This window comes from Moschus berezovskii, chromosome 13, assembly GCF_049115385.1.
Source record: "Moschus berezovskii isolate FMDL1 chromosome 13, NW_MosBer_1.0, whole genome shotgun sequence".
Taxonomy (NCBI): Eukaryota; Metazoa; Chordata; class Mammalia; order Artiodactyla; family Moschidae; genus Moschus; species Moschus berezovskii.
The window spans coordinates 10,938,709-10,952,433 of NC_142472.1; the positions used below are offsets into that span (position 1 = coordinate 10,938,709).

The following is a 13,725-nucleotide window of genomic DNA, read 5'->3' on the forward strand; positions in this document are numbered from 1 at the left end:
TTTGAATGTTGAGCTTCAAGCCAACCTTTTCACTCTCCATCCGACTGCCATTACGGACTTGTAATATTACACAAAGCACTTGCTGATGACGGCTGAGTTGGCGGAGGAAAGAAGTAGTTTGGGAGACGGTTAGGTGCAGGATGAGGAAGAAAAGTGGGGAGAAACCAGCCCCACATCTTCAAGTAGCTACTCAGAGGTGTTTGCAGGGTCCAGTTCCCAGCATTGGATTCAGTGGCTCCTTGCGTGGGACAGTTTGTTTTTTGCATAGTGTTTGCATAAACTAATAGTTCAGTTCAGTTCAGTTCAGTCGCTCAGTCGTGTCCGACTCTCCGCGACCCCATGAATCACAGCACGCCAGGCCTCCCTGTCCATCACCAACTCCCGGAGTACACCCAAACTCATGTCCACAGAGTCGGTGATGCCATCCAGCCATCTCATTCTCCGTCGTCCCCTTCTCCTCCCGCCCCCAACCTTTCCCAGCATCAGAGTCTTTTCCAGTGAGTCAACTCGTCTCATGAGGTGGCCAAAGTATTGGAGTTTCAGCTTCAGCATCAGTCCCTCCAATGAACATCCAGGATTGATCTCCTTTAGAATGGACTGGTTGGATCTCCTTGCAGTATAAGGGACTCTCAAGAGTCTTCTCCAACACCACAGTTCAAAAGCATCGATTCTTCGGCGATCAGCTTTCTTCACAGTCCAACTCTCACATCCATACATGACCACGGGAAAAACCATTGCCTTGACTAGACGGACCTTGGTCGGCAAAGTAATGTCTCTGCTTTTCAATATACTATCAAGGTTGGTCATAACTTTCCTTCCAAGGAGTAAGCGTCTTTTAATTTCATGGCTGCAATCAGCATCCGCAGTGATTTTGGAGCCCAAAAAAACAAAGTCTGACACTGTTTCCACTGTTTTTCCATCTATTTCCCATGAAGTGATGGGACCAGATGCCATGATCTTTGTTTTCTGAATGTTGAGTTTCAAGCCAACCTTTTCACTCTCCTCTTTCACTTTCATCAAGAGGCTTTTGAGTTCCTCTTCACTTTCTGCCATAAGGGTAGTGTCATCTGCATATCTGAGGTTATTGATATTTCTCCCAGCAATCTTGATTCCAGCTTGTGCTTCTTCCAGCCCAGCGTTCCTCATGATGTACTCTGCATATAAGTTAAATAAGCAAGGTGACAATATACAACCTTGACGTACACCTTTTCCTATTTGGAACCAGTCTGTTGTTCCATGTCCAGTTCTAACTGTTGCTTCCTGACCTGCATACAGGTTTCTCAAGAGGCAGGTCAGGTGGTCTGGGATTCCCATCTCTTTCAGAATGTTCCACAGTTTAGTGTGATCCACACAGTCAAAGGCTTTGGCATAGTCAATGAAGCAGAAATAGATGTTTTTCTGAAACTCTCTTGCTTTCTCCATGATCCAGCGGATGTTGGCAATTTGATCTCTGGTGCCTCTGCCTTTTCTAAAACCTGCTTGAACATCTGGGAGTTCACGGTTTACATACTGCTGAAGCCTGGCTTGGAGAATTTTGAGCATGACTTTACTAGCGTGTGAGATGAGTGCAATTGTGCGGTAGTTTGAGCATTCTTTGGCATTGCCTTTCTTTGGGATTGGAATGAAGACTGACCTCTTCCAGTCCTGTGGCCACTGCTGAGTTTTCCAAATCTGCTGGCATATTGAGTGCAGCACTTTCACAGCATCATCTTTCAAGACTTGAAATAGCTCAACTGGAATTCCATCACCACCACTAGCTTTGTTCGTAGTGATGCTTTCTAAGGCCCACTTGACTTCACATTCCATAAACTAATAAGACTCCCTTTAAGGGTGAGTGGAAATGAGGTGAGGAGGAAAATGGGACTAGGCAAGTAGGGGAAGATAAAGTTGACATTTCTTTACAAAGGAAGACATGGGCATACTCTAGAGCCCAGTGAGAAATGTAGTTCATGCAAAATAGAAATCTGGTATGATCATACTTGAGCAAATTTCTGTCACTTTTCCTGTTGAAGCAACGTGCTGCCTGTGCTAGTGTGTGCACGACGTACTTGTGTGTATTTGTGTGGTACATTGTTCCAGGAGAAACTTGCTTTTGGTGACAAAGGAAAACCACAACATGGAAGTTTTAAGGTTTATTCAGGGCCCTTACTGAGGAACGTAGCATAGAAAACCCCCTCTCAGATAGCTCTGAAGAACGGTCTCAAGAGGTTAGGGAGGAGACAGGATGTATATGAGTTTTTTGGCTGGAACAAAATAGCTAGGCCAATATCAAAAGGTACTGCTAATCAGTTACTAATCAGCTAATTAGTTACTGCTAATAACTCGGGAGTTGGTGATGGACAGGGAGGCCTGGCGTGCTGTGATTCATGGGGTCGCAAAGAGTCCGATGCGACTGAGCGACTGAACTGAACTGAATAGACATCTCAAGTTAAAGATTTTAGTGCTTTTGTATGTATGAGCGGATGCAAGCATCCAAGTTCAGTGAAATTATTCCCTAGATATACATCTTAACTATCCAGGGCCAGGCTCCAAAGCACAGAATATTTTCTCTCCATCTTGAATTCCCCTCAGGGTGCACTGTTGCTGGGTGACTGCAGCAGCAAACGGCTTGATCCTTGCAGAACTGGAAGGATGGGCCACAGTTTTTGTTTACAAAGTCCATTCCTCTGATGTTTAACTTTCAATCAAATCTGCAGGAGAAGGGATCAGTTTAGACCACATAGCAAGGAATTATAACCCAGATGTACCCCCAGCTCAGAATTCAAGAATGAGCAAGTTTACTAAGAGGATAATTCAGAAAAGTGTGGAGCCCCATGCAACCTTATCTAAATTCTTGTGAGTATCTGCACATTTCCCCCCTGGAAATTTTATAACATTTATTAAATTTTCAAAGGAATCTATGACCCAGCAAAAGGCTAAGAACCACTGATCTGTGGGGATAACCGGAACAATGGAAGAAATCTTGCTTGCAGAGGTAGTAGTGCCCACTAAGAACTGCAGCTTTGGGACATGACTATCCAGTTACGTGCACCTTGAGCAAATTCATTTATCAAGTTCCAGGTAATAGAACTGGGAAGTAGAGAGAAAACGTTGTCCATCTTCCTTAGATGGTTGAGAAGATTAAGGGAGGATGGGAGAGAGGGCGGGAATATATGTTAAGCGCAGGGCAGAGGAAAGAGACAAGGGAGCCCTTTTTATGACAAAAGCTGGGGTTGGGGGAGAAGGTGAGTAGGAGGCGGAGGGGGCCTGAGCGGTAGGTAGGATCGTGTTTAGGTCGCTTCTCCCTGGAGCAAATCAACTACCGTATTTGTTGAACTTATTTGGGCTGGTGAAAAGACTTCCATATTTGAAGTCGTAGAGATTTCCAGTATAATAAGAGGAAGCAAATGTTCTCTACATTTAGAAAGGGGCAGAAAAATGAACATTTCTTGTCCACTATCTTCTGTTTATCCAGTGCCACTAAATACTTGATCTTCACTATCTCACTGGCCCCATCCCAACCTTTTCCTCCTGTTTTGCATATCACCTGCTTCTCAAGCCCCAGACCTAGAAGATAACCTAAATTTCTTCTTCCGTCACTCACCACACACATCCTTCAACAAGTTGTGTTCGCTGGGCCGCTGAAGTACACTCAATCCTTTCAATACTTTCCAAATCCACAGCTACACTCTAATCCAAGCCAAAATCTCAGTTCTCTCGGACTAGTAATTCCTGCAATAGCCTCTCAGCGTCCACTCTTGACAATAGCGACCTCATAGGAGATCCAACCAGTCCATTCTAAAGGAGATCAATCCTGGGTGTTCTTTGGAAGGACTGATGCTAGAGCTGAAACTTCAATACTTTGGCCACCTCATGCGACAAGTTGACTCACTGGAAAAGACTCTGCGGGCGGGAGAAGGGGACGACAGAGAATGAGATGGCTGGATGGCGTCACCCACTCGATGGACATGAGTTTGAGTGAACCCCGGGAGTTGGTGATGGACAGGGAGGCCTGGCTGCTGTGATTCATGGGGTCGCAAAGAGTCGGACACGACTGAGCGACTGAACAGAAAATCTTTAAATCACTCAATTCCACTCTTCTGCTTAACCCTGACACTCCAAAACACTTATCTTTACCGAGCATTAACGTGGTTATTTGTGGACTGCCTCACCCCCCCACCCCCATCAGCTCTACACCCCGGGAGGCTACAGTAGCGTCTAAAACACGAAGGAGGAGCTAGTAACAGGAGAACACTAGTGGACTTGGTACTGGCCAGACCACATCAATTCTAGATCTGAATTGACAGTCAGAGACTTTCAGCCACCTGATGCAATCAGCCAACTCATTGGAAAGGACCCTGCTGCTGGGAAAGATTGAAGGCAGAAGGGGACGACAGAGGATGAGATGGTTGGATGGCATCACCGAGTCAATGGACGTGAGTCTGAGCAAGCTTGGGGAGATGGTGAAGGACAGGGAACACTGGCCTGCTGCAGTCCATGGGACAGCAAAAAGTCGGACACGACTTGAGCGACTGAAAAACAACAGACTTTCAGCGCTGACATAAACCTGACGTTTTCCACACGCGTTTATCCTCCTCCATTCACAGAGGAAAGAAAGGGGAACGGGAACGGCTGCTGGAGACCCAGCCAGCAGCAGTGGGGGTGTCTAAGGCGTGTCTTCTTGCTTCCCTGCCCACATCAGCACCTCTATCCGCAGAGCTCAGCATTAGCAAAAACCCGGAAAAAGGAAGCCTGACTCTATAACAATGGTCTCCGGGTTCCAGCCGCAATCTGGCCCGCCCACTGCGCGCATTGCGCGTGCGCACGCCCAGCAGCCAGCCGCACCTCGCCAGCTCCTACCCGGGCGACCTCGTCTCCGCTTCCGCCTTCACAGTTCAGACACGTCACCCCGCGAGGCCTGACCTGGTTGGCGCGGCCGGGGCGGGGCTCAGCCGCGGGGCGGGGCTCACCCCTCACTTCCGCATCCGGTCTGGCCGGGCTTCCCTCGGTTACCTAGCGCAGGTGCGCCTACCAGGTGCCTTGGGACTGGTGTGGGAAAATCGCCCCGTTCGTCAGGCCGCAAAGTGGAGTCCCTTCCTTGTAGGAACTTGCTCTCTGGCCGCTGCCACGCAGAAAGGCTGAGTGGGGAATTCTTGATCAGAAATTCTTGATAAGAAATGAAGTTTTCCTTCCATCCTTCCCTGGACTGTGACCCTCCCCTTCCTCCCAAGACAACTAATATTTCTGACTTGGCTCTAACACTTAGGAGATTTCTCCTTTACTGTGCTACAGGTAGCTTTTGCCAACTCCGATGCAAGGCTGCTTGACAGCCTGGAGTTTGGTTCTTCCACTCTTCTTTTGCCAAAGTTATTTGGACAGTATGTTTTTCTGCAGTTACCAGGGCTTCTGTGTCTACTCGCAAATGAAATACAGGGTCTTAGTTAAATTTTAGTTTCAGGTAAACCATGGATAAGTTTTAAGTCTGTGTACATCCCAACCAATCTACGGGACTTGTGTGTATATTTTACCTGGCAGCCTTACTTCCGTGTCACGTTGCAGGAGAGGCAGTTGTGCCCTGCTCGTTGTGTGCCTGTAGAAATTTTTTATAAGATAAAAATCATCTCATTGCCATTCCGTTTCTGATATAAAATTGTGATAGGGACAAAAAGTCACCCATTGTCCTCTTCCCTCCCAGTCTGATCACTGCAACTTGGAAATAAAATTGACCTTGAGGCTGTAAACACAACTCATGGTAGTTCAGAGCCAAGATATCTGAAGTTTTAAGATGAAAACTGGTTCCCAGGACAACATAACTTGACCTATAGGCTAAAAGTAGGCACTGTACCAGAAGAAGGATTATTTGGAAGAATGAAAGCCGCAGAGGCAAACTCTAAAGTATAAAGACTCCACATCTGAAGTGGTTGTATGTCTGTGATGTAAATGGAGGTATTCTAATCGCATATAGCCAGTTCGACTTGCTCTAAATTTAAGTCCCAACCAAATTTTTGCTTACAATGTAGCTTGTCATATAGTTTGCTTACAGACAGAGAATGTTTGCTGGATTCAGGTAGCTGGTCTTCTCTGGAATTACTGTTGTTAACTTTATTGAGGCATAATTTTTTACGTGCAATTCACTCACTTTAAGTATACAAATTAATGAGTTTTAGCAAATTTATCGAGTTAGTAAACCATCAAGTCATCACCGTAATATAGGTTTAGAACATCATCCCAAACAAGAGGACCTTTAACATTTAATCCCTCTTTCCACATCCAGCTTCAGGGACCACTAATCTACTTTTAGTCTATAATTGTGCCTTTTCTGACTCCTCTGGGTTTTTTTTAAATTATTAATTAATCATTTTATTTAGCCATCAGTTTCAGTGTCTGTGGCTAATGTAATTTCACCCTAGAGATAAGTCTGTTTTTAGTGTCCTGACAAGTAAATAGTCTCAGGCTGTTGGATTATTCCACTTGGGGAATCCAGTGTCAAGGCCCTTCAACCAAAGACCACCAGGAGGAACACACCAGGGCTTATGTCTGTCGCTATTGAGTTTACTGCTTGATAAAATGAAGGATATACAACATGGGGGTTCTCAGTAAAAGGGTGTTAGAAAGGGACTAATTTTAGGATTCGGGGCTTGCGCTGGATGGTTTGGGGGAGTGTTTAAAGAAATGGAGCTTTGCTCTGGGTTGGATGCTGCCAGGAAGCAAGAGAAATTCTTAAGACTGGTTATCTTAAGTCTTATCTAGAAAGAGGGCAAACTAGACTGAGGCTAAAGCTATATAGTTGGTAAAGAAACAGCAAGTACTATTCTCAGCCTGAGCCGGGGGATGTCTGGTCATTTTGTGGTTTGGACAATGTTCAGGGTTTTGCTGTTGTTTAAACATAATTGCAACAGGCCCCTGTTTTGTCTTGATCATGGTCAGAGTGGCCTAGCTGAGGTCCATGTTCTCTGAAATAATCTATACTCAACAGAGCCTCGCTGTGATTACCAGCCCAATTCCTCCTGTCAGGAGCTGTTTTTTGCTTTTTCACCAAGATAATGCCATCTTGTCTGGATAAACTACTGCTCATTCACTCCTTTGTGTCGCTAGATATATTTGCCTTTTTCCTGAAACTTCTGCAAAAAATATTGGGTCGCTTGGGTATACCTCAACCCTCAAATTCAGATTGTGGTAATTTTTATGGATTTTTAAATAGTTCACCTTTGTCTCATAAGTGAGATAGTGAACAGTGTTAGTATTCTATTTGTTTGCTTTATTTTGTGACCCTATATCTTTTATTTATTTATTGGCTTTGCCAAGTCTTAGTTGCAGCATGTGGGATCTTGTTCCCTAACCAGGGATCGAACCCAAGCCTCCTGCAGTGGGAGAGCAGAACCTTAGCCACCAGACCACCAGGGAAGTCCCATCTGGACTTTTTAATGCAGTTTAGCAATATTTGCTATGCATATAATCAACAGAATGTTCATATCCAGGATACAAGGACTTTTATTAACTGTTACAAAAGATAACTAAATAGAAAAAGGGGCAAGTGATAGAACAGATACATCAGAAGAATAGCCAATGGTTAACAAAAATGAAAACATGTTCAACTTCATTCATCATGAGGAAATTGCATATTAAAACTTCAATGAGACACAGTCACATACACAGCAGAAGAGCTAAAATTTAAAAACTGACAATGCCAAGTATTGACAGGGCTGTGGAACAACTGAAAGGCTCATCCATTGCCAGTGGGTATGTAAATTGGTGGAGAGTTATTTTGCACACATATTTTTATAACCCAGAAATTTCACTCCTTGATCTAAACGCCTATTTACATTCACCAAAAGATATGTTCACCAAGATAGAATTCTAATGTCCATCTATAGCAGCATGGAATAACACCCTGTAGTATATAGTTCTATTATAGAATACTATACAACAATGAAGACAAATCACTGTTAAAGACGACAATGTGTATTCACCCCACAAACATATTAAGTGAAAGAAACACAATGAAAACACTTCTATGATTCCATTTATCTGAAGTTCAAAAACAGACAAAATTAATCTATGATGTTCAAAATCAGGGTTCAGTTCAGTTCAGTCGCTCAGTCGTGTCCTACTCTTTGCGACCCCATGAATCACAGCACGCCAGGCCTCCCTGTCCATCACCAACTCCCGGAGTTCACTCAAACTCATGTCCACAGAGTCGGTGATGCCATCCAGCCATCTCATTCTCTGTCGTCCCCTTCTCCTCCCGCCCCCAATCCTTCCCAGCATCAGTCTTTTCCAGTGAGTCAACTCGTTGCATGAGGTGACCAAAGTATTGGAGTTTAGCATTGGTGGTATAGTGGTGAGATAGCTGCCTTCCAAAGTATTGGAGTTTAGGGAGCTATAAAAAGGTCGTGATTGGGACTTCCCTCGTGGTCAAGTGGTTAAGACTTGGCGCGGCTTCCACTGCAGGGGATGAGGGTTCAATCCCTGGCGGGGAGCTAAGATCCAGCATGCCGTATGCAGGGCAAGTAGTGAGGCTGCTGCAGTGCTGGTAACATTCTATAGCTTAATCTGGGTGTTGGCTACCTGAGTGAAGTCATTTTGTAATAGTTCATCAAGCTGTACACTTATGATCTGTGCACTTTCCTATATGTATGTATGTTATACAGTACTTGTATTCTTGTGACTAATGTCACTGCTGAGAATAATATTATTGTGAAAAGTTGGTAATCATTGAAGTTGGGTGTCAGACACAGGAGATACCCAAGGGTAACTTTCTCTTGACTTTTATGCATTTTCCATAATACAGTTATTGGGTTGGCCAAAAAGTTTGTTTGGGTTTTTCTGTAAGATATTACAGAAAATATATCTGTATACAAATGTTTGTGTATATGTGTGTACATACGTATTTATGTATCTGTATATATGTATGTATATTTATTTGTAAGTATTTGAGTCGCCCCTTGATTGCCAATCTCTTCAAAAGTGAACAAGATTTTCCAGAAACCATAGCAATATGAAAAGAGCCGGTAATTCTTTTATACCATATTGGATTTAGAAATTGGCATTAAAGAAGGTCAGCATACCTACACAGTATTAACCAATGAAAGTAATACATCTAATATGTGAAACAATGTGAGTGAACATTTTTATACATGTACTAATGCAATCATGTTGAATATATATTTATATTATAGATAAACATGTATTGAAGAGAGCAGAAGACAGTATGACAGTGTCATTCACTACAGGTCAAATTCTGTGAAAATGAACTTTGGCATGGATTACAAATTTTTTATTTCATTGAAATGTTTTAAATATGCTAGAAATAAATGAGACTGGAATGTCATTCATGAATTACGTTTGCTGTTATGAACATCATTTTTTCCGTTCGTTTTGCTCTGGACTCCTGACTAATGATTGATTTGAAACTTCTGAGTATCACTAGGTATACTTCCCAGTAAAATGTTGGGCAAAGTTGTTAGAAAAATGTCCAAAAAGAGAAATAAAGAGAAAGGGTGCGTGAAACAGGATGTGATTGCCCAACAAGCCATAGGAAGCCTGTCACCATGACTACTCTTAAGTAGCTGCTGAATGATCCAAAATATACAAGTTCCCCCAGAAGAAAAATATTTGAGTAACTTGGGGTTAGAATGTTTATTGAAAATAAAATGTGGACTGAGGGAGTTGGAGAGCGTGAATTGAAGGGTAACTGTGTAAAAACAATTCGACAGAGTCACAGTGTGGTCATGTTTTTCTTGAGCACTAACTTTAGAGCTTAATAGCCATGTGGGATGAACTTCACCATTAAATCTTGCTAAACCACCACAACTACCAATAACCACTTGTTTAAACATTTTACAGCCTGATACAAAACAGAAAAGCCTGTAGGCAGACAGGAATCCTTGAAAATCCTCCTCTGTTTCCTCCCTACTGACACAAGAGGAAAATGTTTGAATGACCAGCCAGCTGCCTAGGGACTTTTCTCCTATTCCTGAGACGTTCTCAATGTCGTGGTGCTTAAGAACTACCATATAAGGTAGAAGGCAGTACTCATGCATACTAACTTTGAAAGCTACTTAAAAGGACTTTTAAAGATACTTTCAGCCTTATACAATTTTTGCCCATTGTGCTGACTTTAGAACCCAACAACCAGTTCAGCCGTGATTTGACGGGATGAAGATCAGATATAGGGTGGCCAGTTACCTTTACGCTGCAGATAGTTTTTAGTGTAAGAATATATGTCCCATGTCTACCTGGAGCATACTTATTGAAAAAGTATTTGTTGTTTATTTGCTAAATCCTGTGACCCTAACACTGATGGATCTTTGATTTGCAAAGATTTGAATAAGGACTCAAAAAGGGCCTGCACAATTAAGGTACACCGAAATAAAGCTGGGGGAAAACTAGTGGTAAAGACCCCCGCATGCCAATGCAGGAGACAATAAGAGACACAAGTTCAATCCCTGGGTTGAGAAGATCCCCTGAAGGGAGGCATGGCAACCCGCTCCAGTATTCTTGCCTGGGAAATCCCATGGACAGAGGAGCCTGGCGGGCTACAGTCTACAGGGTCCCAAAGAATCAGACGCTACTGAAGCGACTTAACACAGAGCAAAACAGCATAGCTACTATAAGGCTTCCTGGTGGCTCCATGGTGAAGAATTCACCTGCAATGCACGAGACGTGGGTTCAGTCCCTGGGTTGGGACTTGATTTCAGTATATAAAGAACTCTCCAAACTCAACAGGAAGAAAACAAATGAGTTAAAACGTGATGAAAGACTTGAATAGACATTTAGTCAAAGAGGATGTGAGGCTTGCAAATCAGCACATGTGTTCAGCATCTGTTAGCCAATAGGCAAATAAAAATTAAAACCATGATGAGTACCACTACACAACTATTCAGTTCAGTTCAGTTCAGTCGCTCAGTCGTGTCCGACTCTTCGCGACCCCATGAACCACAGCATGCCAGGCCTCCCTGTCCATCACCAACTCCTGGAGTTCACTCAAATTCACGTCCATCGAGTTGGTGATGCCATCCAGCCACCTCATTCTCTGTCGTCCCTGTCTCCTCCTACCCCCAATCCCTCCGAGCATCAGAGTCTTTTCCAGTGAGTCAACTCGTCGCATGAGGTGGCCAAAGTATTGCAGTTTCAGCTTTAGCATCAGTCCTTCCAATGAACACCCAGAATTGATCTCCTTTAGAATGGACTGGTTGGATCTCCTTGCAGTCCAAGGGACTCTCAAGAGTCTTCTCCAGCACCACAGTTCAAAAGCATCAATTCTTCGGCGATCAGCTTTCTTCACAGTCCAACTCTCACATCCATACATGACCATGGGAAAAACCATAGCCTTGACTAGATGGACCTTTGTTGGCAAAGTAATGTCTCTGCTTTTTAATATGCTGTCTAGGCTGGTCATAACTTTCCTTCCAAGGAGTAAGCGTCTTTTAATTTCATGGCTGCAATCAGCATCTGCAGTGATTTTGGAGCCCCAAAATATAAAGTCTGACACTGTTTCCACTGTTTCCCCATCTATTTCCCATGAAGTGATGGGACCAGATGCCATGATCTTCGTTTTCTGAATGTTGAGCTTCAAGCCAACCTTTTCACTCTCCTCTTTCACTTTCATCAAGAGGACTTTGAGTTCCTCTTCACTTTCTGCCATAAGGGTGGTGTCATCTGCATATCTGAGGTTATTGATATTTCTCCCGGCAATCTTGATTCCAGCTTGTGCTTCTTTCAGCCCAGCGTTCCTCATAATGTACTCTGCATAGAAGTTAAATAAGCAAGGTGACAATATACAGCCTTGACGTACTCCTTTTCCTATTTGGAACCAGTCTGTTGTTCCATGTACAGTTCTGACTGTTGCTTCCTGACCTGCATACAGGTTTCTCAAGAGGCAGGTCAGGTGGTCTGGGATTCCCATCTCTTTCAGAATGTTCCACAGTTTATTGTGATCCACACAGTCAAAGGCTTTGGCATAGTCAATGAAGCAGAAATAGATGTTTTTCTGGAATTGTTTTGCTTTTTTGATGATCCAGCAGATGTTGGCAATTTGATCTCTAGTTCCTCTGCCTTTTCTAAAACCTGCTTGAACATCTGGAAGTTCATGATTCACATATTGCTGAAGCCTGGCTTGGAGAATTTTGAGCATCACTTTACTAGCGTGTGAGATGAGAGCAATTGTGCGGTAGTTTGAGCATTCTCTGGCATTGCCTTTCTTTGGGATTGGAATGAAGACTGACCTTTTCCAGTCCTGTGCCATTGCTGAGTTTTCTAAATTTGCTGGCATATTGAGTGCAGCACTTTCACAGCATCATCTTTCAGGATTTGAAATAGCTCAATTGGAATTCCATCACCTCCACTAGCTTTGTTTGTCGTGATGCTCTCTAAGGCCCACTTGACTTCACATTCCAAGATGTCTGGTTCCAGGTGAGTGATTATGCCATCGTGCTTATCTTCGTCGTGAAGATCTTTTATGTACAGTTCTTCTGTGTATTCTTGCCACCTCTTCTTAATATCTTCTGCTTCTGTTAGGTCCATACCATTTCTGTCCTTTATCGAGGCCATCTTTGCATGAAATGTTCCCTTGATATCTCTAATTATCTTGAAAAGATCTCTTGTTTTTCCTATTCTGTTGTTTTCCTCTATTTCTTTGCATTGATCGCTGAGGAAGGCTTTCTTATCTCTCCTTGCTATTCTTTGGAACTCTGCATTTAGATGCTTATATCTTTCCTTTCCTCCTTTGCTTTTCGCTTCTTTTCTTTTCACAGCTATTTGTAAGGCCTCCTCAGACAGCTTTTTTGCATTTCTTTTCCATGGCGATGGTCTTGGTCCCTGTCTCCTGTACAATGTCACGAACCTCCGTCCACAGTTCATCAGGCACTCTATCTATCAGATCTAGACCCTTAAATCTACTTCTTACTTCCACTGTATAATCATAAGGGATTTGATTTAGGTCATACCTGAATGGTCTAGTGGTTTTCCCTACTTTCTTCAATTTAAGTCTGAATTTGGCAATGAGGAGTTCATGATCTGAGCCACAGTCAGCTCCTGGTCTTGTTTTTGCTAACTGTATAGAGCTTCTCCATCTTTGGCTGCAAAGAATATAATCAATCTGATTTCGGTGTTTACCATCTGGTGATGTCCACGTGTAGAGTCTTCTCTTGTGTTGTTGGAAGAGGGTGTTTGCTATGACCAGTGCGTTCTCTTGGCAAAACTCTATTATCCTTTGCCCTGCTTCATTCCGTGCTCCAAGGCCAAATTTGCCCGTTACTCCAGGCGTTTCTTGACTTCCTACTTTTGCATTCCAGTCCCCTATAATGAAAAGGACATCTTTTTTGGGTGTTAGTTCTAAAAGGTCTTGTAGGTCTTCATAGAACCATTCAACTTTGGCTTCTTCAGCATTACTGGTTGGGGCATAGGCCTGGATTACTGTAATATTGAATGGTTTGCCTTGGAAACGAACAGAAATCATTCTGTCGTTTTTAAGATTGCATCCAAGTACTGCATTTCGGACTCTTTTGTTGACCATGATGGCTACTCCATTTCTTCTAAGGGATTCCTGCCCACAGTAGTAGATATAATGGTCATCTGAGTTAAATTCACCCATTCCAGTCCATTTTAGTTCACTGATTCCTAGAATGTCGACGTTCACTCTTGCCATCTCCTGTTTGACCACTTCCAATTTGCCTTGATTCATGGACCTAACATTCCAGGTTCCTATGCAATATTGCTCTTTACAGCATTGGACCTTGCTTCTAT

General features: G+C 43.2%; 1 long non-coding RNA gene across 1 annotated transcript; it reads right to left on the reverse strand.

Annotated features, from left to right (window-relative positions):
* Positions 1 to 2,202: 2,202 nt before the first annotated feature.
* On the reverse strand, positions 2,203 to 4,697 carry LOC129556636 (uncharacterized). The gene is made up of 3 exons (XR_008686046.2): positions 4,403 to 4,697; positions 3,584 to 3,882; positions 2,203 to 2,690 (listed from the first exon to the last, which is right to left on the reverse strand). It is a non-coding gene; the product is annotated as an uncharacterized LOC129556636 (long non-coding RNA).
* Positions 4,698 to 13,725: the final 9,028 nt, after the last annotated feature.